The following is a 21,490-nucleotide window of genomic DNA, read 5'->3' on the forward strand; positions in this document are numbered from 1 at the left end:
AAGGTACGTCTTATCACCCCAAAGGAGGATTTCAGACCAAAGTTCATGTTCTGTCTTGGCTTGGGGATAAGCAGGGGTGCTCCAAATTTCAATTTTACAGAAAGGAAAGGAACTTTGATACAAAGACCTTGGGCAGCATTGGTGGCAAATGGATGGCTGCGCGGAACCATGAAAGAAATGACAGAAAGTTATGGGAGTCATTACTACGCACCCAGCATCAAGAACGTGCATTTTGGATGCATTTTCAAAAGGAAAGAGAACGGAAAAATCTGTAGATTGAAGGTGATTGAGATAAACAAAATATTCCGTTTTTCTAAAAGCTACTGTAAAGAGTCTCTGGTTTAGAAGAAGAACCCTTACCAATGATCAAGAGAGATGCGACAGATTTCTATCATCAAAGCATTATGGTTGTCAAGATGAATCATCACTTTGATGTCTTCAACAAGTAGGATTCTTTTGATCTATAATCATCAAAAATGAGATAGCCCCATTTCATGGGATTTTTCAAGGCAAACGTCTGACAGATTAAGCGGGGTCCTCATCCCGGTTGGAGGACATATCTCTTCCTTCATCATGATGCCAGCCTAGCTTTCGGCCCAAAATCCAAGGTAAGCATGGCAAAAGTCTGGAGATGCCGGGGATTGAACCCGGGGCCTCATACATGCAAAGCATGCGCTCTACCACTGAGCTACATCCCCACTTCTGCAAGGTTTGACTGTATGATTGGAAACCCTGCATTGAACCGACGGCCACATCACCCCATTCGACTCTGCAGTATACAATGTCAGTCAGGAAAATCCTTCAGCCTTGTACCTGGATGATCTTCATGGTCTTATGTACAGATGCCTATATACAGCCTTCTTAGCGCAGTAGGCAGCGCGTCAGTCTCATAATCTGAAGGTCCTGAGTTCGATCCTCAGAGAGGGCATTTATTTCCTTCTTTTGGAATGCAAAATTCTCCGATTTTCTTGAAATGCGCAAACTATGCCTAGTTCAAAGATTTTTCCAAAGCAAATGTCTGACTATTTAAGTGGGGCTCTCACCCCAACTGCATGACAAACTTCTTCTTTCTGCATGATGGCAGGCTAGCCTTCTGGAAAAAAGCCAAGATAAGGAACAGAGGCTCCTGGAGATGCCGGGGATTGAACCCGGGACCTCATACATGCGAAGCATGCGCTCTACCACTGAGCTACATCCCCACTTTTGCACTCGAGCTGTTTGATGGATGCAAGGAATCCCTGAAACCCAGGGACTGCAAAGTCTCGATCATAATCAATGGAAGGTATTGTTTGAATAAAAGTGAAAGATATGGAAATCGAAGCAAAAAATCCTTCAAGCCGGATTTGAACCAGCGACCTAAGGATGTCTGACTTTATGCTACAGTCCTCCGCTCTACCAACTGAGCTATCGAAGGAGTGGCTGAAGTATCTTTCAGCGCTGTAATTATCTCTCGCTCAAGAAAGGTTATGGGGGTGGGGATCAGGAGCAGATCGATGAAAATCATGAACATTACCTGCAGCTCCCTCTCAAAGTCACCAGTTCTTAGAGCACACTGTAAGGTACGTCTTATCACCCCAAAGGAGGATTTCAGACCAAAGTTCATGTTCTGTCTTGGCTTGGGGATAAGCAGGGGTGCTCCAAATTTCAATTTTACAGAAAGGAAAGGAACTTTGATACAAAGACCTTGGGCAGCATTGGTGGCAAATGGATGGCTGCGCGGAACCATGAAAGAAATGACAGAAAGTTATGGGAGTCATTACTACGCACCCAGCATCAAGAACGTGCATTTTGGATGCATTTTCAAAAGGAAAGAGAACGGAAAAATCTGTAGATTGAAGGTGATTGAGATAAACAAAATATTCTGTTTTTCTAAAAGCTACTGTAAAGAGTCTCTGGTTTAGAAGAAGAACCCTTACCAATGATCAAGAGAGATGCGACAGATTTCTATCATCAAAGCATTATGGTTGTCAAGATGAATCATCACTTTGATGTCTTCAACAAGTAGGATTCTTTTGATCTATAATCATCAAAAATGAGATAGCCCCATTTCATGGGATTTTTCAAGGCAAACGTCTGACAGATTAAGCGGGGTCCTCATCCCGGTTGGAGGACATATCTCTTCCTTCATCATGATGCCAGCCTAGCTTTCGGCCCAAAATCCAAGGTAAGCATGGCAAAAGTCTGGAGATGCCGGGGATTGAACCCGGGGCCTCATACATGCAAAGCATGCGCTCTACCACTGAGCTACATCCCCACTTCTGCAAGGTTTGACTGTATGATTGGAAACCCTGCATTGAACCGACGGCCACATCACCCCATTCGACTCTGCAGTATACAATGTCAGTCAGGAAAATCCTTCAGCCTTGTACCTGGATGATCTTCATGGTCTTATGTACAGATGCCTATATACAGCCTTCTTAGCGCAGTAGGCAGCGCGTCAGTCTCATAATCTGAAGGTCCTGAGTTCGATCCTCAGAGAGGGCATTTATTTCCTTCTTTTGGAATGCAAAATTCTCCGATTTTCTTGAAATGCGCCAACTATGCCTAGTTCAAAGATTTTTCCAAAGCAAATGTCTGACTATTTAAGTGGGGCTCTCACCCCAACTGCATGACAAACTTCTTCTTTCTGCATGATGGCAGGCTAGCCTTCTGGAAAAAAGCCAAGATAAGGAACAGAGGCTCCTGGAGATGCCGGGGATTGAACCCGGGACCTCATACATGCAAAGCATGCGCTCTACCACTGAGCTACATCCCCACTTTTGCACTCGAGCTGTTTGATGGATGCAAGGAATCCCTGAAACCCAGGGACTGCAAAGTCTCGATCATAATCAATGGAAGGTATTGTTTGAATAAAAGTGAAAGATATGGAAATCGAAGCAAAAAATCCTTCGAGCCGGATTTGAACCAGCGACCTAAGGATGTCTGACTTTATGCTACAGTCCTCCGCTCTACCAACTGAGCTATCGAAGGAGTGGCTGAAGTATCTTTCAGCGCTGTAATTATCTCTCGCTCAAGAAAGGTTGTGGGGGTGGGGATCAGGAGCAGATCGATGAAAATCATGAACATTACCTGCAGCTCCCTCTCAAAGTCACCAGTTCTTAGAGCACACTGTAAGGTACGTCTTATCACCCCAAAGGAGGATTTCAGACCAAAGTTCATGTTCTGTCTTGGCTTGGGGATAAGCAGGGGTGCTCCAAATTTCAATTTTACAGAAAGGAAAGGAACTTTGATACAAAGACCTTGGGCAGCATTGGTGGCAAATGGATGGCTGCGCGGAACCATGAAAGAAATGACAGAAAGTTATGGGAGTCATTACTACGCACCCAGCATCAAGAACGTGCATTTTGGATGCATTTTCAAAAGGAAAGAGAACGGAAAAATCTGTAGATTGAAGGTGATTGAGATAAACAAAATATTCCGTTTTTCTAAAAGCTACTGTAAAGAGTCTCTGGTTTAGAAGAAGAACCCTTACCAATGATCAAGAGAGATGCGACAGATTTCTATCATCAAAGCATTATGGTTGTCAAGATGAATCATCACTTTGATGTCTTCAACAAGTAGGATTCTTTTGATCTATAATCATCAAAAATGAGATAGCCCCATTTCAAGGGATTTTTCAAGGCAAACGTCTGACAGATTAAGCGGGGTCCTCATCCCGGTTGGAGGACATATCTCTTCCTTCATCATGATGCCAGCCTAGCTTTCGGCCCAAAATCCAAGGTAAGCATGGCAAAAGTCTGGAGATGCCGGGGATTGAACCCGGGGCCTCATACATGCAAAGCATGCGCTCTACCACTGAGCTACATCCCCACTTCTGCAAGGTTTGACTGTATGATTGGAAACCCTGCATTGAACCGACGGCCACATCACCCCATTCGACTCTGCAGTATACAATGTCAGTCAGGAAAATCCTTCAGCCTTGTACCTGGATGATCTTCATGGTCTTATGTACAGATGCCTATATACAGCCTTCTTAGCGCAGTAGGCAGCCCGTCAGTCTCATAATCTGAAGGTCCTGAGTTCGATCCTCAGAGAGGGCATTTATTTCCTTCTTTTGGAATGCAAAATTCTCCGATTTTCTTGAAATGCGCAAACTATGCCTAGTTCAAAGATTTTTCCAAAGCAAATGTCTGACTATTTAAGTGGGGCTCTCACCCCAACTGCATGACAAACTTCTTCTTTCTGCATGATGGCAGGCTAGCCTTCTGGAAAAAAGCCAAGATAAGGAACAGAGGCTCCTGGAGATGCCGGGGATTGAACCCGGGACCTCATACATGCGAAGCATGCGCTCTACCACTGAGCTACATCCCCACTTTTGCCCTCGAGCTGTTTGATGGATGCAAGGAATCCCTGAAACCCAGGGACTGCAAAGTCTCGATCATAATCAATGGAAGGTATTGTTTGAATAAAAGTGAAATATATGGAAATCGAAGCAAAAAATCCTTCGAGCCGGATTTGAACCAGCGACCTAAGGATGTCTGACTTTATGCTACAGTCCTCCGCTCTACCAACTGAGCTATCGAAGGAGTGGCTGAAGTATCTTTCAGCGCTGTAATTATCTCTCGCTCAAGAAAGGTTGTGGGGGTGGGGATCAGGAGCAGATCGATGAAAATCATGAACATTACCTGCAGCTCCCTCTCAAAGTCACCAGTTCTTAGAGCACACTGTAAGGTACATCTTATCACCCCAAAGGAGGATTTCAGACCAAAGTTCATGTTCTGTCTTGGCTTGGGGATAAGCAGGGGTGCTCCAAATTTCAATTTTACAGAAAGGAAAGGAACTTTGATACAAAGACCTTGGGCAGCATTGGTGGCAAATGGATGGCTGCGCGGAACCATGAAAGAAATGACAGAAAGTTATGGGAGTCATTACTACGCACCCAGCATCAAGAAAGTGCATTTTGGATGCATTTTCAAAAGGAAAGAGAACGGAAAAATCTGTAGATTGAAGGTGATTGAGATAAACAAAATATTCCGTTTTTCTAAAAGCTACTGTAAAGAGTCTCTGGTTTAGAAGAAGAACCCTTACCAATGATCAAGAGAGATGCGACAGATTTCTATCATCAAAGCATTATGGTTGTCAAGATGAATCATCACTTTGATGTCTTCAACAAGTAGGATTCTTTTGATCTATAATCATCAAAAATGAGATAGCCCCATTTCATGGGATTTTTCAAGGCAAACGTCTGACAGATTAAGCGGGGTCCTCATCCCGGTTGGAGGACATATCTCTTCCTTCATCATGATGCCAGCCTAGCTTTCGGCCCAAAATCCAAGGTAAGCATGGCAAAAGTCTGGAGATGCCGGGGATTGAACCCGGGGCCTCATACATGCAAAGCATGCGCTCTACCACTGAGCTACATCCCCACTTCTGCAAGGTTTGACTGTATGATTGGAAACCCTGCATTGAACCGACGGCCACATCACCCCATTCGACTCTGCAGTATACAATGTCAGTCAGGAAAATCCTTCAGCCTTGTACCTGGATGATCTTCATGGTCTTATGTACAGATGCCTATATACAGCCTTCTTAGCGCAGTAGGCAGCGCGTCAGTCTCATAATCTGAAGGTCCTGAGTTCGATCCTCAGAGAGGGCATTTATTTCCTTCTTTTGGAATGCAAAATTCTCCGATTTTCTTGAAATGCGCCAACTATGCCTAGTTCAAAGATTTTTCCAAAGCAAATGTCTGACTATTTAAGTGGGGCTCTCACCCCAACTGCATGACAAACTTCTTCTTTCTGCATGATGGCAGGCTAGCCTTCTGGAAAAAAGCCAAGATAAGGAACAGAGGCTCCTGGAGATGCCGGGGATTGAACCCGGGACCTCATACATGCGAAGCATGCGCTCTACCACTGAGCTACATCCCCACTTTTGCACTCGAGCTGTTTGATGGATGCAAGGAATCCCTGAAACCCAGGGACTGCAAAGTCTCGATCATAATCAATGGAAGGTATTGTTTGAATAAAAGTGAAAGATATGGAAATCGAAGCAAAAAATCCTTCGAGCCGGATTTGAACCAGCGACCTAAGGATGTCTGACTTTATGCTACAGTCCTCCGCTCTACCAACTGAGCTATCGAAGGAGTGGCTGAAGTATCTTTCAGCGCTGTAATTATCTCTCGCTCAAGAAAGGTTGTGGGGGTGGGGATCAGGAGCAGATCGATGAAAATCATGAACATTACCTGCAGCTCCCTCTCAAAGTCACCAGTTCTTAGAGCACACTGTAAGGTACGTCTTATCACCCCAAAGGAGGATTTCAGACCAAAGTTCATGTTCTGTCTTGGCTTGGGGATAAGCAGGGGTGCTCCAAATTTCAATTTTACAGAAAGGAAAGGAACTTTGATACAAAGACCTTGGGCAGCATTGGTGGCAAATGGATGGCTGCGCGGAACCATGAAAGAAATGACAGAAAGTTATGGGAGTCATTACTACGCACCCAGCATCAAGAACGTGCATTTTGGATGCATTTTCAAAAGGAAAGAGAACGGAAAAATCTGTAGATTGAAGGTGATTGAGATAAACAAAATATTCCGTTTTTCTAAAAGCTACTGTAAAGAGTCTCTGGTTTAGAAGAAGAACCCTTACCAATGATCAAGAGAGATGCGACAGATTTCTATCATCAAAGCATTATGGTTGTCAAGATGAATCATCACTTTGATGTCTTCAACAAGTAGGATTCTTTTGATCTATAATCATCAAAAATGAGATAGCCCCATTTCAAGGGATTTTTCAAGGCAAACGTCTGACAGATTAAGCGGGGTCCTCATCCCGGTTGGAGGACATATCTCTTCCTTCATCATGATGCCCGCCCAGCTTTCGGCCCAAAATCCAAGGTAAGCATGGCAAAAGTCTGGAGATGCCGGGGATTGAACCCGGGGCCTCATACATGCAAAGCATGCGCTCTACCACTGAGCTACATCCCCACTTCTGCAAGGTTTGACTGTATGATTGGAAACCCTGCATTGAACCGACGGCCACATCACCCCATTCGACTCTGCAGTATACAATGTCAGTCAGGAAAATCCTTCAGCCTTGTACCTGGATGATCTTCATGGTCTTATGTACAGATGCCTATATACAGCCTTCTTAGCGCAGTAGGCAGCCCGTCAGTCTCATAATCTGAAGGTCCTGAGTTCGATCCTCAGAGAGGGCATTTATTTCCTTCTTTTGGAATGCAAAATTCTCCGATTTTCTTGAAATGCGCAAACTATGCCTAGTTCAAAGATTTTTCCAAAGCAAATGTCTGACTATTTAAGTGGGGCTCTCACCCCAACTGCATGACAAACTTCTTCTTTCTGCATGATGGCAGGCTAGCCTTCTGGAAAAAAGCCAAGATAAGGAACAGAGGCTCCTGGAGATGCCGGGGATTGAACCCGGGACCTCATACATGCGAAGCATGCGCTCTACCACTGAGCTACATCCCCACTTTTGCCCTCGAGCTGTTTGATGGATGCAAGGAATCCCTGAAACCCAGGGACTGCAAAGTCTCGATCATAATCAATGGAAGGTATTGTTTGAATAAAAGTGAAATATATGGAAATCGAAGCAAAAAATCCTTCGAGCCGGATTTGAACCAGCGACCTAAGGATGTCTGACTTTATGCTACAGTCCTCCGCTCTACCAACTGAGCTATCGAAGGAGTGGCTGAAGTATCTTTCAGCGCTGTAATTATCTCTCGCTCAAGAAAGGTTGTGGGGGTGGGGATCAGGAGCAGATCGATGAAAATCATGAACATTACCTGCAGCTCCCTCTCAAAGTCACCAGTTCTTAGAGCACACTGTAAGGTACATCTTATCACCCCAAAGGAGGATTTCAGACCAAAGTTCATGTTCTGTCTTGGCTTGGGGATAAGCAGGGGTGCTCCAAATTTCAATTTTACAGAAAGGAAAGGAACTTTGATACAAAGACCTTGGGCAGCATTGGTGGCAAATGGATGGCTGCGCGGAACCATGAAAGAAATGACAGAAAGTTATGGGAGTCATTACTACGCACCCAGCATCAAGAAAGTGCATTTTGGATGCATTTTCAAAAGGAAAGAGAACGGAAAAATCTGTAGATTGAAGGTGATTGAGATAAACAAAATATTCCGTTTTTCTAAAAGCTACTGTAAAGAGTCTCTGGTTTAGAAGAAGAACCCTTACCAATGATCAAGAGAGATGCGACAGATTTCTATCATCAAAGCATTATGGTTGTCAAGATGAATCATCACTTTGATGTCTTCAACAAGTAGGATTCTTTTGATCTATAATCATCAAAAATGAGATAGCCCCATTTCATGGGATTTTTCAAGGCAAACGTCTGACAGATTAAGCGGGGTCCTCATCCCGGTTGGAGGACATATCTCTTCCTTCATCATGATGCCAGCCTAGCTTTCGGCCCAAAATCCAAGGTAAGCATGGCAAAAGTCTGGAGATGCCGGGGATTGAACCCGGGGCCTCATACATGCAAAGCATGCGCTCTACCACTGAGCTACATCCCCACTTCTGCAAGGTTTGACTGTATGATTGGAAACCCTGCATTGAACCGACGGCCACATCACCCCATTCGACTCTGCAGTATACAATGTCAGTCAGGAAAATCCTTCAGCCTTGTACCTGGATGATCTTCATGGTCTTATGTACAGATGCCTATATACAGCCTTCTTAGCGCAGTAGGCAGCGCGTCAGTCTCATAATCTGAAGGTCCTGAGTTCGATCCTCAGAGAGGGCATTTATTTCCTTCTTTTGGAATGCAAAATTCTCCGATTTTCTTGAAATGCGCCAACTATGCCTAGTTCAAAGATTTTTCCAAAGCAAATGTCTGACTATTTAAGTGGGGCTCTCACCCCAACTGCATGACAAACTTCTTCTTTCTGCATGATGGCAGGCTAGCCTTCTGGAAAAAAGCCAAGATAAGGAACAGAGGCTCCTGGAGATGCCGGGGATTGAACCCGGGACCTCATACATGCGAAGCATGCGCTCTACCACTGAGCTACATCCCCACTTTTGCACTCGAGCTGTTTGATGGATGCAAGGAATCCCTGAAACCCAGGGACTGCAAAGTCTCGATCATAATCAATGGAAGGTATTGTTTGAATAAAAGTGAAAGATATGGAAATCGAAGCAAAAAATCCTTCGAGCCGGATTTGAACCAGCGACCTAAGGATGTCTGACTTTATGCTACAGTCCTCCGCTCTACCAACTGAGCTATCGAAGGAGTGGCTGAAGTATCTTTCAGCGCTGTAATTATCTCTCGCTCAAGAAAGGTTGTGGGGGTGGGGATCAGGAGCAGATCGATGAAAATCATGAACATTACCTGCAGCTCCCTCTCAAAGTCACCAGTTCTTAGAGCACACTGTAAGGTACGTCTTATCACCCCAAAGGAGGATTTCAGACCAAAGTTCATGTTCTGTCTTGGCTTGGGGATAAGCAGGGGTGCTCCAAATTTCAATTTTACAGAAAGGAAAGGAACTTTGATACAAAGACCTTGGGCAGCATTGGTGGCAAATGGATGGCTGCGCGGAACCATGAAAGAAATGACAGAAAGTTATGGGAGTCATTACTACGCACCCAGCATCAAGAACGTGCATTTTGGATGCATTTTCAAAAGGAAAGAGAACGGAAAAATCTGTAGATTGAAGGTGATTGAGATAAACAAAATATTCCGTTTTTCTAAAAGCTACTGTAAAGAGTCTCTGGTTTAGAAGAAGAACCCTTACCAATGATCAAGAGAGATGCGACAGATTTCTATCATCAAAGCATTATGGTTGTCAAGATGAATCATCACTTTGATGTCTTCAACAAGTAGGATTCTTTTGATCTATAATCATCAAAAATGAGATAGCCCCATTTCATGGGATTTTTCAAGGCAAACGTCTGACAGATTAAGCGGGGTCCTCATCCCGGTTGGAGGACATATCTCTTCCTTCATCATGATGCCAGCCTAGCTTTCGGCCCAAAATCCAAGGTAAGCATGGCAAAAGTCTGGAGATGCCGGGGATTGAACCCGGGGCCTCATACATGCAAAGCATGCGCTCTACCACTGAGCTACATCCCCACTTCTGCAAGGTTTGACTGTATGATTGGAAACCCTGCATTGAACCGACGGCCACATCACCCCATTCGACTCTGCAGTATACAATGTCAGTCAGGAAAATCCTTCAGCCTTGTACCTGGATGATCTTCATGGTCTTATGTACAGATGCCTATATACAGCCTTCTTAGCGCAGTAGGCAGCGCGTCAGTCTCATAATCTGAAGGTCCTGAGTTCGATCCTCAGAGAGGGCATTTATTTCCTTCTTTTGGAATGCAAAATTCTCCGATTTTCTTGAAATGCGCCAACTATGCCTAGTTCAAAGATTTTTCCAAAGCAAATGTCTGACTATTTAAGTGGGGCTCTCACCCCAACTGCATGACAAACTTCTTCTTTCTGCATGATGGCAGGCTAGCCTTCTGGAAAAAAGCCAAGATAAGGAACAGAGGCTCCTGGAGATGCCGGGGATTGAACCCGGGACCTCATACATGCGAAGCATGCGCTCTACCACTGAGCTACATCCCCACTTTTGCACTCGAGCTGTTTGATGGATGCAAGGAATCCCTGAAACCCAGGGACTGCAAAGTCTCGATCATAATCAATGGAAGGTATTGTTTGAATAAAAGTGAAAGATATGGAAATCGAAGCAAAAAATCCTTCGAGCCGGATTTGAACCAGCGACCTAAGGATGTCTGACTTTATGCTACAGTCCTCCGCTCTACCAACTGAGCTATCGAAGGAGTGGCTGAAGTATCTTTCAGCGCTGTAATTATCTCTCGCTCAAGAAAGGTTGTGGGGGTGGGGATCAGGAGCAGATCGATGAAAATCATGAACATTACCTGCAGCTCCCTCTCAAAGTCACCAGTTCTTAGAGCACACTGTAAGGTACGTCTTATCACCCCAAAGGAGGATTTCAGACCAAAGTTCATGTTCTGTCTTGGCTTGGGGATAAGCAGGGGTGCTCCAAATTTCAATTTTACAGAAAGGAAAGGAACTTTGATACAAAGACCTTGGGCAGCATTGGTGGCAAATGGATGGCTGCGCGGAACCATGAAAGAAATGACAGAAAGTTATGGGAGTCATTACTACGCACCCAGCATCAAGAACGTGCATTTTGGATGCATTTTCAAAAGGAAAGAGAACGGAAAAATCTGTAGATTGAAGGTGATTGAGATAAACAAAATATTCCGTTTTTCTAAAAGCTACTGTAAAGAGTCTCTGGTTTAGAAGAAGAACCCTTACCAATGATCAAGAGAGATGCGACAGATTTCTATCATCAAAGCATTATGGTTGTCAAGATGAATCATCACTTTGATGTCTTCAACAAGTAGGATTCTTTTGATCTATAATCATCAAAAATGAGATAGCCCCATTTCAAGGGATTTTTCAAGGCAAACGTCTGACAGATTAAGCGGGGTCCTCATACCGGTTGGAGGACATATCTCTTCCTTCATCATGATGCCAGCCCAGCTTTCGGCCCAAAATCCAAGGTAAGCATGGCAAAAGTCTGGAGATGCCGGGGATTGAACCCGGGGCCTCATACATGCAAAGCATGCGCTCTACCACTGAGCTACATCCCCACTTCTGCAAGGTTTGACTGTATGATTGGAAACCCTGCATTGAACCGACGGCCACATCACCCCATTCGACTCTGCAGTATACAATGTCAGTCAGGAAAATCCTTCAGCCTTGTACCTGGATGATCTTCATGGTCTTATGTACAGATGCCTATATACAGCCTTCTTAGCGCAGTAGGCAGCCCGTCAGTCTCATAATCTGAAGGTCCTGAGTTCGATCCTCAGAGAGGGCATTTATTTCCTTCTTTTGGAATGCAAAATTCTCCGATTTTCTTGAAATGCGCAAACTATGCCTAGTTCAAAGATTTTTCCAAAGCAAATGTCTGACTATTTAAGTGGGGCTCTCACCCCAACTGCATGACAAACTTCTTCTTTCTGCATGATGGCAGGCTAGCCTTCTGGAAAAAAGCCAAGATAAGGAACAGAGGCTCCTGGAGATGCCGGGGATTGAACCCGGGACCTCATACATGCGAAGCATGCGCTCTACCACTGAGCTACATCCCCACTTTTGCACTCGAGCTGTTTGATGGATGCAAGGAATCCCTGAAACCCAGGGACTGCAAAGTCTCGATCATAATCAATGGAAGGTATTGTTTGAATAAAAGTGAAAGATATGGAAATCGAAGCAAAAAATCCTTCGAGCCGGATTTGAACCAGCGACCTAAGGATGTCTGACTTTATGCTACAGTCCTCCGCTCTACCAACTGAGCTATCGAAGGAGTGGCTGAAGTATCTTTCAGCGCTGTAATTATCTCTCGCTCAAGAAAGGTTGTGGGGGTGGGGATCAGGAGCAGATCGATGAAAATCATGAACATTACCTGCAGCTCCCTCTCAAAGTCACCAGTTCTTAGAGCACACTGTAAGGTACGTCTTATCACCCCAAAGGAGGATTTCAGACCAAAGTTCATGTTCTGTCTTGGCTTGGGGATAAGCAGGGGTGCTCCAAATTTCAATTTTACAGAAAGGAAAGGAACTTTGATACAAAGACCTTGGGCAGCATTGGTGGCAAATGGATGGCTGCGCGGAACCATGAAAGAAATGACAGAAAGTTATGGGAGTCATTACTACGCACCCAGCATCAAGAACGTGCATTTTGGATGCATTTTCAAAAGGAAAGAGAACGGAAAAATCTGTAGATTGAAGGTGATTGAGATAAACAAAATATTCCGTTTTTCTAAAAGCTACTGTAAAGAGTCTCTGGTTTAGAAGAAGAACCCTTACCAATGATCAAGAGAGATGCGACAGATTTCTATCATCAAAGCATTATGGTTGTCAAGATGAATCATCACTTTGATGTCTTCAACAAGTAGGATTCTTTTGATCTATAATCATCAAAAATGAGATAGCCCCATTTCAAGGGATTTTTCAAGGCAAACGTCTGACAGATTAAGCGGGGTCCTCATACCGGTTGGAGGACATATCTCTTCCTTCATCATGATGCCAGCCCAGCTTTCGGCCCAAAATCCAAGGTAAGCATGGCAAAAGTCTGGAGATGCCGGGGATTGAACCCGGGGCCTCATACATGCAAAGCATGCGCTCTACCACTGAGCTACATCCCCACTTCTGCAAGGTTTGACTGTATGATTGGAAACCCTGCATTGAACCGACGGCCACATCACCCCATTCGACTCTGCAGTATACAATGTCAGTCAGGAAAATCCTTCAGCCTTGTACCTGGATGATCTTCATGGTCTTATGTACAGATGCCTATATACAGCCTTCTTAGCGCAGTAGGCAGCCCGTCAGTCTCATAATCTGAAGGTCCTGAGTTCGATCCTCAGAGAGGGCATTTATTTCCTTCTTTTGGAATGCAAAATTCTCCGATTTTCTTGAAATGCGCAAACTATGCCTAGTTCAAAGATTTTTCCAAAGCAAATGTCTGACTATTTAAGTGGGGCTCTCACCCCAACTGCATGACAAACTTCTTCTTTCTGCATGATGGCAGGCTAGCCTTCTGGAAAAAAGCCAAGATAAGGAACAGAGGCTCCTGGAGATGCCGGGGATTGAACCCGGGACCTCATACATGCGAAGCATGCGCTCTACCACTGAGCTACATCCCCACTTTTGCACTCGAGCTGTTTGATGGATGCAAGGAATCCCTGAAACCCAGGGACTGCAAAGTCTCGATCATAATCAATGGAAGGTATTGTTTGAATAAAAGTGAAAGATATGGAAATCGAAGCAAAAAATCCTTCGAGCCGGATTTGAACCAGCGACCTAAGGATGTCTGACTTTATGCTACAGTCCTCCGCTCTACCAACTGAGCTATCGAAGGAGTGGCTGAAGTATCTTTCAGCGCTGTAATTATCTCTCGCTCAAGAAAGGTTGTGGGGGTGGGGATCAGGAGCAGATCGATGAAAATCATGAACATTACCTGCAGCTCCCTCTCAAAGTCACCAGTTCTTAGAGCACACTGTAAGGTACGTCTTATCACCCCAAAGGAGGATTTCAGACCAAAGTTGATGTTCTGTCTTGGCTTGGGGATAAGCAGGGGTGCTCCAAATTTCAATTTTACAGAAAGGAAAGGAACTTTGATACAAAGACCTTGGGCAGCATTGGTGGCAAATGGATGGCTGCGCGGAACCATGAAAGAAATGACAGAAAGTTATGGGAGTCATTACTACGCACCCAGCATCAAGAACGTGCATTTTGGATGCATTTTCAAAAGGAAAGAGAACGGAAAAATCTGTAGATTGAAGGTGATTGAGATAAACAAAATATTCCGTTTTTCTAAAAGCTACTGTAAAGAGTCTCTGGTTTAGAAGAAGAACCCTTACCAATGATCAAGAGAGATGCGACAGATTTCTATCATCAAAGCATTATGGTTGTCAAGATGAATCATCACTTTGATGTCTTCAACAAGTAGGATTCTTTTGATCTATAATCATCAAAAATGAGATAGCCCCATTTCATGGGATTTTTCAAGGCAAACGTCTGACAGATTAAGCGGGGTCCTCATCCCGGTTGGAGGACATATCTCTTCCTTCATCATGATGCCAGCCTAGCTTTCGGCCCAAAATCCAAGGTAAGCATGGCAAAAGTCTGGAGATGCCGGGGATTGAACCCGGGGCCTCATACATGCAAAGCATGCGCTCTACCACTGAGCTACATCCCCACTTCTGCAAGGTTTGACTGTATGATTGGAAACCCTGCATTGAACCGACGGCCACATCACCCCATTCGACTCTGCAGTATACAATGTCAGTCAGGAAAATCCTTCAGCCTTGTACCTGGATGATCTTCATGGTCTTATGTACAGATGCCTATATACAGCCTTCTTAGCGCAGTAGGCAGCGCGTCAGTCTCATAATCTGAAGGTCCTGAGTTCGATCCTCAGAGAGGGCATTTATTTCCTTCTTTTGGAATGCAAAATTCTCCGATTTTCTTGAAATGCGCCAACTATGCCTAGTTCAAAGATTTTTCCAAAGCAAATGTCTGACTATTTAAGTGGGGCTCTCACCCCAACTGCATGACAAACTTCTTCTTTCTGCATGATGGCAGGCTAGCCTTCTGGAAAAAAGCCAAGATAAGGAACAGAGGCTCCTGGAGATGCCGGGGATTGAACCCGGGACCTCATACATGCGAAGCATGCGCTCTACCACTGAGCTACATCCCCACTTTTGCACTCGAGCTGTTTGATGGATGCAAGGAATCCCTGAAACCCAGGGACTGCAAAGTCTCGATCATAATCAATGGAAGGTATTGTTTGAATAAAAGTGAAAGATATGGAAATCGAAGCAAAAAATCCTTCGAGCCGGATTTGAACCAGCGACCTAAGGATGTCTGACTTTATGCTACAGTCCTCCGCTCTACCAACTGAGCTATCGAAGGAGTGGCTGAAGTATCTTTCAGCGCTGTAATTATCTCTCGCTCAAGAAAGGTTGTGGGGGTGGGGATCAGGAGCAGATCGATGAAAATCATGAACATTACCTGCAGCTCCCTCTCAAAGTCACCAGTTCTTAGAGCACACTGTAAGGTACGTCTTATCACCCCAAAGGAGGATTTCAGACCAAAGTTCATGTTCTGTCTTGGCTTGGGGATAAGCAGGGGTGCTCCAAATTTCAATTTTACAGAAAGGAAAGGAACTTTGATACAAAGACCTTGGGCAGCATTGGTGGCAAATGGATGGCTGCGCGGAACCATGAAAGAAATGACAGAAAGTTATGGGAGTCATTACTACGCACCCAGCATCAAGAACGTGCATTTTGGATGCATTTTCAAAAGGAAAGAGAACGGAAAAATCTGTAGATTGAAGGTGATTGAGATAAACAAAATATTCCGTTTTTCTAAAAGCTACTGTAAAGAGTCTCTGGTTTAGAAGAAGAACCCTTACCAATGATCAAGAGAGATGCGACAGATTTCTATCATCAAAGCATTATGGTTGTCAAGATGAATCATCACTTTGATGTCTTCAACAAGTAGGATTCTTTTGATCTATAATCATCAAAAATGAGATAGCCCCATTTCAAGGGATTTTTCAAGGCAAACGTCTGACAGATTAAGCGGGGTCCTCATACCGGTTGGAGGACATATCTCTTCCTTCATCATGATGCCAGCCCAGCTTTCGGCCCAAAATCCAAGGTAAGCATGGCAAAAGTCTGGAGATGCCGGGGATTGAACCCGGGGCCTCATACATGCAAAGCATGCGCTCTACCACTGAGCTACATCCCCACTTCTGCAAGGTTTGACTGTATGATTGGAAACCCTGCATTGAACCGACGGCCACATCACCCCATTCGACTCTGCAGTATACAATGTCAGTCAGGAAAATCCTTCAGCCTTGTACCTGGATGATCTTCATGGTCTTATGTACAGATGCCTATATACAGCCTTCTTAGCGCAGTAGGCAGCCCGTCAGTCTCATAATCTGAAGGTCCTGAGTTCGATCCTCAGAGAGGGCATTTATTTCCTTCTTTTGGAATGCAAAATTCTCCGATTTTCTTGAAATGCGCAAACTATGCCTAGTTCAAAGATTTTTCCAAAGCAAATGTCTGACTATTTAAGTGGGGCTCTCACCCCAACTGCATGACAAACTTCTTCTTTCTGCATGATGGCAGGCTAGCCTTCTGGAAAAAAGCCAAGATAAGGAACAGAGGCTCCTGGAGATGCCGGGGATTGAACCCGGGACCTCATACATGCGAAGCATGCGCTCTACCACTGAGCTACATCCCCACTTTTGCACTCGAGCTGTTTGATGGATGCAAGGAATCCCTGAAACCCAGGGACTGCAAAGTCTCGATCATAATCAATGGAAGGTATTGTTTGAATAAAAGTGAAAGATATGGAAATCGAAGCAAAAAATCCTTCGAGCCGGATTTGAACCAGCGACCTAAGGATGTCTGACTTTATGCTACAGTCCTCCGCTCTACCAACTGAGCTATCGAAGGAGTGGCTGAAGTATCTTTCAGCGCTGTAATTATCTCTCGCTCAAGAAAGGTTGTGGGGGTGGGGATCAGGAGCAGATCGATGAAAATCATGAACATTACCTGCAGCTCCCTCTCAAAGTCACCAGTTCTTAGAGCACACTGTAAGGTACGTCTTATCACCCCAAAGGAGGATTTCAGACCAAAGTTCATGTTCTGTCTTGGCTTGGGGATAAGCAGGGGTGCTCCAAATTTCAATTTTACAGAAAGGAAAGGAACTTTGATACAAAGACCTTGGGCAGCATTGGTGGCAAATGGATGGCTGCGCGGAACCATGAAAGAAATGACAGAAAGTTATGGGAGTCATTACTACGCACCCAGCATCAAGAACGTGCATTTTGGATGCATTTTCAAAAGGAAAGAGAACGGAAAAATCTGTAGATTGAAGGTGATTGAGATAAACAAAATATTCCGTTTTTCTAAAAGCTACTGTAAAGAGTCTCTGGTTTAGAAGAAGAACCCTTACCAATGATCAAGAGAGATGCGACAGATTTCTATCATCAAAGCATTATGGTTGTCAAGATGAATCATCACTTTGATGTCTTCAACAAGTAGGATTCTTTTGATCTATAATCATCAAAAATGAGATAGCCCCATTTCAAGGGATTTTTCAAGGCAAACGTCTGACAGATTAAGCGGGGTCCTCATACCGGTTGGAGGACATATCTCTTCCTTCATCATGATGCCAGCCCAGCTTTCGGCCCAAAATCCAAGGTAAGCATGGCAAAAGTCTGGAGATGCCGGGGATTGAACCCGGGGCCTCATACATGCAAAGCATGCGCTCTACCACTGAGCTACATCCCCACTTCTGCAAGGTTTGACTGTATGATTGGAAACCCTGCATTGAACCGACGGCCACATCACCCCATTCGACTCTGCAGTATACAATGTCAGTCAGGAAAATCCTTCAGCCTTGTACCTGGATGATCTTCATGGTCTTATGTACAGATGCCTATATACAGCCTTCTTAGCGCAGTAGGCAGCCCGTCAGTCTCATAATCTGAAGGTCCTGAGTTCGATCCTCAGAGAGGGCATTTATTTCCTTCTTTTGGAATGCAAAATTCTCCGATTTTCTTGAAATGCGCAAACTATGCCTAGTTCAAAGATTTTTCCAAAGCAAATGTCTGACTATTTAAGTGGGGCTCTCACCCCAACTGCATGACAAACTTCTTCTTTCTGCATGATGGCAGGCTAGCCTTCTGGAAAAAAGCCAAGATAAGGAACAGAGGCTCCTGGAGATGCCGGGGATTGAACCCGGGACCTCATACATGCGAAGCATGCGCTCTACCACTGAGCTACATCCCCACTTTTGCACTCGAGCTGTTTGATGGATGCAAGGAATCCCTGAAACCCAGGGACTGCAAAGTCTCGATCATAATCAATGGAAGGTATTGTTTGAATAAAAGTGAAAGATATGGAAATCGAAGCAAAAAATCCTTCAAGCCGGATTTGAACCAGCGACCTAAGGATGTCTGACTTTATGCTACAGTCCTCCGCTCTACCAACTGAGCTATCGAAGGAGTGGCTGAAGTATCTTTCAGCGCTGTAATTATCTCTCGCTCAAGAAAGGTTGTGGGGGTGGGGATCAGGAGCAGATCGATGAAAATCATGAACATTACCTGCAGCTCCCTCTCAAAGTCACCAGTTCTTAGAGCACACTGTAAGGTACGTCTTATCACCCCAAAGGAGGATTTCAGACCAAAGTTCATGTTCTGTCTTGGCTTGGGGATAAGCAGGGGTGCTCCAAATTTCAATTTTACAGAAAGGAAAGGAACTTTGATACAAAGACCTTGGGCAGCATTGGTGGCAAATGGATGGCTGCGCGGAACCATGAAAGAAATGACAGAAAGTTATGGGAGTCATTACTACGCACCCAGCATCAAGAACGTGCATTTTGGATGCATTTTCAAAAGGAAAGAGAACGGAAAAATCTGTAGATTGAAGGTGATTGAGATAAACAAAATATTCCGTTTTTCTAAAAGCTACTGTAAAGAGTCTCTGGTTTAGAAGAAGAACCCTTACCAATGATCAAGAGAGATGCGACAGATTTCTATCATCAAAGCATTATGGTTGTCAAGATGAATCATCACTTTGATGTCTTCAACAAGTAGGATTCTTTTGATCTATAATCATCAAAAATGAGATAGCCCCATTTCATGGGATTTTTCAAGGCAAACGTCTGACAGATTAAGCGGGGTCCTCATCCCGGTTGGAGGACATATCTCTTCCTTCATCATGATGCCAGCCTAGCTTTCGGCCCAAAATCCAAGGTAAGCATGGCAAAAGTCTGGAGATGCCAGGGATTGAACCCGGGGCCTCATACATGCAAAGCATGCGCTCTACCACTGAGCTACATCCCCACTTCTGCAAGGTTTGACTGTATGATTGGAAACCCTGCATTGAACCGACGGCCACATCACCCCATTCGACTCTGCAGTATACAATGTCAGTCAGGAAAATCCTTCAGCCTTGTACCTGGATGATCTTCATGGTCTTATGTACAGATGCCTATATACAGCCTTCTTAGCGCAGTAGGCAGCGCGTCAGTCTCATAATCTGAAGGTCCTGAGTTCGATCCTCAGAGAGGGCATTTATTTCCTTCTTTTGGAATGCAAAATTCTCCGATTTTCTTGAAATGCGCAAACTATGCCTAGTTCAAAGATTTTTCCAAAGCAAATGTCTGACTATTTAAGTGGGGCTCTCACCCCAACTGCATGACAAACTTCTTCTTTCTGCATGATGGCAGGCTAGCCTTCTGGAAAAAAGCCAAGATAAGGAACAGAGGCTCCTGGAGATGCCGGGGATTGAACCCGGGACCTCATACATGCGAAGCATGCGCTCTACCACTGAGCTACATCCCCACTTTTGCACTCGAGCTGTTTGATGGATGCAAGGAATCCCTGAAACCCAGGGACTGCAAAGTCTCGATCATAATCAATGGAAGGTATTGTTTGAATAAAAGTGAAAGATATGGAAATCGAAGCAAAAAATCCTTCAAGCCGGATTTGAACCAGCGACCTAAGGATGTCTGACTTTATGCTACAGTCCTCCGCTCTACCAACTGAGCTATCGAAGGAGTGGCTGAAGTATCTTTCAGCGCTGTAATTATCTCTCGCTCAAGAAAGGTTATGGGGGTGGGGATCAGGAGCAGATCGATGAAAATCATGAACATTACCTGCAGCTCCCTCTCAAAGTCACCAGTTCTTAGAGCACACTGTAAGGTACGTCTTATCACCCCAAAGGAGGATTTCAGACCAAAGTTCATGTTCTGTCTTGGCTTGGGGATAAGCAGGGGTGCTCCAAATTTCAATTTTACAGAAAGGAAAGGAACTTTGATACAAAGACCTTGGGCAGCATTGGTGGCAAATGGATGGCTGCACGGAACCATGAAAGAAATGACAGAAAGTTATGGGAGTCATTACTACGCACCCAGCATCAAGAACGTGCATTTTGGATGCATTTTCAAAAGGAAAGAGAACGGAAAAATCTGTAGATTGAAGGTGATTGAGATAAACAAAATATTCTGTTTTTCTAAAAGCTACTGTAAAGAGTCTCTGGTTTAGAAGAAGAACCCTTACCAATGATCAAGAGAGATGCGACAGATTTCTATCATCAAAGCATTATGGTTGTCAAGATGAATCATCACTTTGATGTCTTCAACAAGTAGGATTCTTTTGATCTATAATCATCAAAAATGAGATAGCCCCATTTCATGGGATTTTTCAAGGCAAACGTCTGACAGATTAAGCGGGGTCCTCATCCCGGTTGGAGGACATATCTCTTCCTTCATCATGATGCCAGCCTAGCTTTCGGCCCAAAATCCAAGGTAAGCATGGCAAAAGTCTGGAGATGCCGGGGATTGAACCCGGGGCCTCATACATGCAAAGCATGCGCTCTACCACTGAGCTACATCCCCACTTCTGCAAGGTTTGACTGTATGATTGGAAACCCTGCATTGAACCGACGGCCACATCACCCCATTCGACTCTGCAGTATACAATGTCAGTCAGGAAAATCCTTCAGCCTTGTACCTGGATGATCTTCATGGTCTTATGTACAGATGCCTATATACAGCCTTCTTAGCGCAGTAGGCAGCGCGTCAGTCTCATAATCTGAAGGTCCTGAGTTCGATCCTCAGAGAGGGCATTTATTTCCTTCTTTTGGAATGCAAAATTCTCCGATTTTCTTGAAATGCGCCAACTATGCCTAGTTCAAAGATTTTTCCAAAGCAAATGTCTGACTATTTAAGTGGGGCTCTCACCCCAACTGCATGACAAACTTCTTCTTTCTGCATGATGGCAGGCTAGCCTTCTGGAAAAAAGCCAAGATAAGGAACAGAGGCTCCTGGAGATGCCGGGGATTGAACCCGGGACCTCATACATGCGAAGCATGCGCTCTACCACTGAGCTACATCCCCACTTTTGCACTCGAGCTGTTTGATGGATGCAAGGAATCCCTGAAACCCAGGGACTGCAAAGTC

General features: G+C 44.5%; 45 non-coding genes across 45 annotated transcripts; 8 read left to right on the forward strand and 37 right to left on the reverse strand.

Moving 5' to 3' along the window:
* Positions 1-626: 626 nt before the first annotated feature.
* Positions 627-698, reverse strand: TRNAA-UGC (transfer RNA alanine (anticodon UGC)). The gene has a single exon. It is a non-coding gene; the product is annotated as a tRNA-Ala (tRNA).
* A 157-nt stretch (positions 699-855) lies between these two features.
* TRNAM-CAU (transfer RNA methionine (anticodon CAU)) lies at positions 856-928 on the forward strand. Its single transcript has one exon. It is a non-coding gene; the product is annotated as a tRNA-Met (tRNA).
* A 199-nt stretch (positions 929-1,127) lies between these two features.
* TRNAA-CGC (transfer RNA alanine (anticodon CGC)) lies at positions 1,128-1,199 on the reverse strand. Its single transcript has one exon. It is a non-coding gene; the product is annotated as a tRNA-Ala (tRNA).
* A 983-nt stretch (positions 1,200-2,182) lies between these two features.
* TRNAA-UGC (transfer RNA alanine (anticodon UGC)) lies at positions 2,183-2,254 on the reverse strand. Its single transcript has one exon. It is a non-coding gene; the product is annotated as a tRNA-Ala (tRNA).
* A 157-nt stretch (positions 2,255-2,411) lies between these two features.
* On the forward strand, positions 2,412-2,484 carry TRNAM-CAU (transfer RNA methionine (anticodon CAU)). Its single transcript has one exon. It is a non-coding gene; the product is annotated as a tRNA-Met (tRNA).
* Positions 2,485-2,683: 199 nt separating this feature from the next.
* Positions 2,684-2,755, reverse strand: TRNAA-UGC (transfer RNA alanine (anticodon UGC)). The gene has a single exon. It is a non-coding gene; the product is annotated as a tRNA-Ala (tRNA).
* Positions 2,756-2,884: 129 nt separating this feature from the next.
* Positions 2,885-2,970, reverse strand: TRNAY-GUA (transfer RNA tyrosine (anticodon GUA)). The gene is given in 2 exon segments: positions 2,885-2,920; positions 2,934-2,970. It is a non-coding gene; the product is annotated as a tRNA-Tyr (tRNA).
* A 768-nt stretch (positions 2,971-3,738) lies between these two features.
* TRNAA-UGC (transfer RNA alanine (anticodon UGC)) lies at positions 3,739-3,810 on the reverse strand. Its single transcript has one exon. It is a non-coding gene; the product is annotated as a tRNA-Ala (tRNA).
* Positions 3,811-4,239: 429 nt separating this feature from the next.
* On the reverse strand, positions 4,240-4,311 carry TRNAA-CGC (transfer RNA alanine (anticodon CGC)). The gene has a single exon. It is a non-coding gene; the product is annotated as a tRNA-Ala (tRNA).
* Positions 4,312-4,440: 129 nt separating this feature from the next.
* On the reverse strand, positions 4,441-4,526 carry TRNAY-GUA (transfer RNA tyrosine (anticodon GUA)). Its single transcript is given in 2 exon segments — positions 4,441-4,476; positions 4,490-4,526. It is a non-coding gene; the product is annotated as a tRNA-Tyr (tRNA).
* Positions 4,527-5,294: 768 nt separating this feature from the next.
* Positions 5,295-5,366, reverse strand: TRNAA-UGC (transfer RNA alanine (anticodon UGC)). Its single transcript has one exon. It is a non-coding gene; the product is annotated as a tRNA-Ala (tRNA).
* A 157-nt stretch (positions 5,367-5,523) lies between these two features.
* TRNAM-CAU (transfer RNA methionine (anticodon CAU)) lies at positions 5,524-5,596 on the forward strand. The gene has a single exon. It is a non-coding gene; the product is annotated as a tRNA-Met (tRNA).
* A 199-nt stretch (positions 5,597-5,795) lies between these two features.
* TRNAA-CGC (transfer RNA alanine (anticodon CGC)) lies at positions 5,796-5,867 on the reverse strand. The gene has a single exon. It is a non-coding gene; the product is annotated as a tRNA-Ala (tRNA).
* Positions 5,868-5,996: 129 nt separating this feature from the next.
* On the reverse strand, positions 5,997-6,082 carry TRNAY-GUA (transfer RNA tyrosine (anticodon GUA)). Its single transcript is given in 2 exon segments — positions 5,997-6,032; positions 6,046-6,082. It is a non-coding gene; the product is annotated as a tRNA-Tyr (tRNA).
* Positions 6,083-6,850: 768 nt separating this feature from the next.
* On the reverse strand, positions 6,851-6,922 carry TRNAA-UGC (transfer RNA alanine (anticodon UGC)). Its single transcript has one exon. It is a non-coding gene; the product is annotated as a tRNA-Ala (tRNA).
* Positions 6,923-7,351: 429 nt separating this feature from the next.
* Positions 7,352-7,423, reverse strand: TRNAA-CGC (transfer RNA alanine (anticodon CGC)). The gene has a single exon. It is a non-coding gene; the product is annotated as a tRNA-Ala (tRNA).
* A 129-nt stretch (positions 7,424-7,552) lies between these two features.
* TRNAY-GUA (transfer RNA tyrosine (anticodon GUA)) lies at positions 7,553-7,638 on the reverse strand. Its single transcript is given in 2 exon segments — positions 7,553-7,588; positions 7,602-7,638. It is a non-coding gene; the product is annotated as a tRNA-Tyr (tRNA).
* Positions 7,639-8,406: 768 nt separating this feature from the next.
* On the reverse strand, positions 8,407-8,478 carry TRNAA-UGC (transfer RNA alanine (anticodon UGC)). Its single transcript has one exon. It is a non-coding gene; the product is annotated as a tRNA-Ala (tRNA).
* Positions 8,479-8,635: 157 nt separating this feature from the next.
* On the forward strand, positions 8,636-8,708 carry TRNAM-CAU (transfer RNA methionine (anticodon CAU)). The gene has a single exon. It is a non-coding gene; the product is annotated as a tRNA-Met (tRNA).
* A 199-nt stretch (positions 8,709-8,907) lies between these two features.
* Positions 8,908-8,979, reverse strand: TRNAA-CGC (transfer RNA alanine (anticodon CGC)). Its single transcript has one exon. It is a non-coding gene; the product is annotated as a tRNA-Ala (tRNA).
* A 129-nt stretch (positions 8,980-9,108) lies between these two features.
* Positions 9,109-9,194, reverse strand: TRNAY-GUA (transfer RNA tyrosine (anticodon GUA)). The gene is given in 2 exon segments: positions 9,109-9,144; positions 9,158-9,194. It is a non-coding gene; the product is annotated as a tRNA-Tyr (tRNA).
* Positions 9,195-9,962: 768 nt separating this feature from the next.
* On the reverse strand, positions 9,963-10,034 carry TRNAA-UGC (transfer RNA alanine (anticodon UGC)). Its single transcript has one exon. It is a non-coding gene; the product is annotated as a tRNA-Ala (tRNA).
* Positions 10,035-10,191: 157 nt separating this feature from the next.
* On the forward strand, positions 10,192-10,264 carry TRNAM-CAU (transfer RNA methionine (anticodon CAU)). The gene has a single exon. It is a non-coding gene; the product is annotated as a tRNA-Met (tRNA).
* A 199-nt stretch (positions 10,265-10,463) lies between these two features.
* On the reverse strand, positions 10,464-10,535 carry TRNAA-CGC (transfer RNA alanine (anticodon CGC)). Its single transcript has one exon. It is a non-coding gene; the product is annotated as a tRNA-Ala (tRNA).
* Positions 10,536-10,664: 129 nt separating this feature from the next.
* On the reverse strand, positions 10,665-10,750 carry TRNAY-GUA (transfer RNA tyrosine (anticodon GUA)). Its single transcript is given in 2 exon segments — positions 10,665-10,700; positions 10,714-10,750. It is a non-coding gene; the product is annotated as a tRNA-Tyr (tRNA).
* Positions 10,751-11,518: 768 nt separating this feature from the next.
* TRNAA-UGC (transfer RNA alanine (anticodon UGC)) lies at positions 11,519-11,590 on the reverse strand. Its single transcript has one exon. It is a non-coding gene; the product is annotated as a tRNA-Ala (tRNA).
* A 429-nt stretch (positions 11,591-12,019) lies between these two features.
* Positions 12,020-12,091, reverse strand: TRNAA-CGC (transfer RNA alanine (anticodon CGC)). Its single transcript has one exon. It is a non-coding gene; the product is annotated as a tRNA-Ala (tRNA).
* Positions 12,092-12,220: 129 nt separating this feature from the next.
* Positions 12,221-12,306, reverse strand: TRNAY-GUA (transfer RNA tyrosine (anticodon GUA)). Its single transcript is given in 2 exon segments — positions 12,221-12,256; positions 12,270-12,306. It is a non-coding gene; the product is annotated as a tRNA-Tyr (tRNA).
* Positions 12,307-13,074: 768 nt separating this feature from the next.
* Positions 13,075-13,146, reverse strand: TRNAA-UGC (transfer RNA alanine (anticodon UGC)). The gene has a single exon. It is a non-coding gene; the product is annotated as a tRNA-Ala (tRNA).
* Positions 13,147-13,575: 429 nt separating this feature from the next.
* On the reverse strand, positions 13,576-13,647 carry TRNAA-CGC (transfer RNA alanine (anticodon CGC)). Its single transcript has one exon. It is a non-coding gene; the product is annotated as a tRNA-Ala (tRNA).
* Positions 13,648-13,776: 129 nt separating this feature from the next.
* TRNAY-GUA (transfer RNA tyrosine (anticodon GUA)) lies at positions 13,777-13,862 on the reverse strand. Its single transcript is given in 2 exon segments — positions 13,777-13,812; positions 13,826-13,862. It is a non-coding gene; the product is annotated as a tRNA-Tyr (tRNA).
* Positions 13,863-14,630: 768 nt separating this feature from the next.
* On the reverse strand, positions 14,631-14,702 carry TRNAA-UGC (transfer RNA alanine (anticodon UGC)). Its single transcript has one exon. It is a non-coding gene; the product is annotated as a tRNA-Ala (tRNA).
* A 157-nt stretch (positions 14,703-14,859) lies between these two features.
* Positions 14,860-14,932, forward strand: TRNAM-CAU (transfer RNA methionine (anticodon CAU)). The gene has a single exon. It is a non-coding gene; the product is annotated as a tRNA-Met (tRNA).
* A 199-nt stretch (positions 14,933-15,131) lies between these two features.
* On the reverse strand, positions 15,132-15,203 carry TRNAA-CGC (transfer RNA alanine (anticodon CGC)). Its single transcript has one exon. It is a non-coding gene; the product is annotated as a tRNA-Ala (tRNA).
* Positions 15,204-15,332: 129 nt separating this feature from the next.
* TRNAY-GUA (transfer RNA tyrosine (anticodon GUA)) lies at positions 15,333-15,418 on the reverse strand. The gene is given in 2 exon segments: positions 15,333-15,368; positions 15,382-15,418. It is a non-coding gene; the product is annotated as a tRNA-Tyr (tRNA).
* A 768-nt stretch (positions 15,419-16,186) lies between these two features.
* TRNAA-UGC (transfer RNA alanine (anticodon UGC)) lies at positions 16,187-16,258 on the reverse strand. The gene has a single exon. It is a non-coding gene; the product is annotated as a tRNA-Ala (tRNA).
* A 429-nt stretch (positions 16,259-16,687) lies between these two features.
* Positions 16,688-16,759, reverse strand: TRNAA-CGC (transfer RNA alanine (anticodon CGC)). Its single transcript has one exon. It is a non-coding gene; the product is annotated as a tRNA-Ala (tRNA).
* A 129-nt stretch (positions 16,760-16,888) lies between these two features.
* Positions 16,889-16,974, reverse strand: TRNAY-GUA (transfer RNA tyrosine (anticodon GUA)). Its single transcript is given in 2 exon segments — positions 16,889-16,924; positions 16,938-16,974. It is a non-coding gene; the product is annotated as a tRNA-Tyr (tRNA).
* Positions 16,975-17,742: 768 nt separating this feature from the next.
* Positions 17,743-17,814, reverse strand: TRNAA-UGC (transfer RNA alanine (anticodon UGC)). Its single transcript has one exon. It is a non-coding gene; the product is annotated as a tRNA-Ala (tRNA).
* Positions 17,815-18,243: 429 nt separating this feature from the next.
* Positions 18,244-18,315, reverse strand: TRNAA-CGC (transfer RNA alanine (anticodon CGC)). The gene has a single exon. It is a non-coding gene; the product is annotated as a tRNA-Ala (tRNA).
* A 1,212-nt stretch (positions 18,316-19,527) lies between these two features.
* TRNAM-CAU (transfer RNA methionine (anticodon CAU)) lies at positions 19,528-19,600 on the forward strand. The gene has a single exon. It is a non-coding gene; the product is annotated as a tRNA-Met (tRNA).
* Positions 19,601-19,799: 199 nt separating this feature from the next.
* TRNAA-CGC (transfer RNA alanine (anticodon CGC)) lies at positions 19,800-19,871 on the reverse strand. Its single transcript has one exon. It is a non-coding gene; the product is annotated as a tRNA-Ala (tRNA).
* Positions 19,872-20,854: 983 nt separating this feature from the next.
* TRNAA-UGC (transfer RNA alanine (anticodon UGC)) lies at positions 20,855-20,926 on the reverse strand. The gene has a single exon. It is a non-coding gene; the product is annotated as a tRNA-Ala (tRNA).
* Positions 20,927-21,083: 157 nt separating this feature from the next.
* On the forward strand, positions 21,084-21,156 carry TRNAM-CAU (transfer RNA methionine (anticodon CAU)). Its single transcript has one exon. It is a non-coding gene; the product is annotated as a tRNA-Met (tRNA).
* A 199-nt stretch (positions 21,157-21,355) lies between these two features.
* Positions 21,356-21,427, reverse strand: TRNAA-CGC (transfer RNA alanine (anticodon CGC)). Its single transcript has one exon. It is a non-coding gene; the product is annotated as a tRNA-Ala (tRNA).
* Between the last annotated feature and the right edge of the window lie 63 nt (positions 21,428-21,490).

The sequence above is a fragment of the Triturus cristatus genome, chromosome 4_1, assembly GCF_964204655.1.
Source record: "Triturus cristatus chromosome 4_1, aTriCri1.1, whole genome shotgun sequence".
Taxonomy (NCBI): Eukaryota; Metazoa; Chordata; class Amphibia; order Caudata; family Salamandridae; genus Triturus; species Triturus cristatus.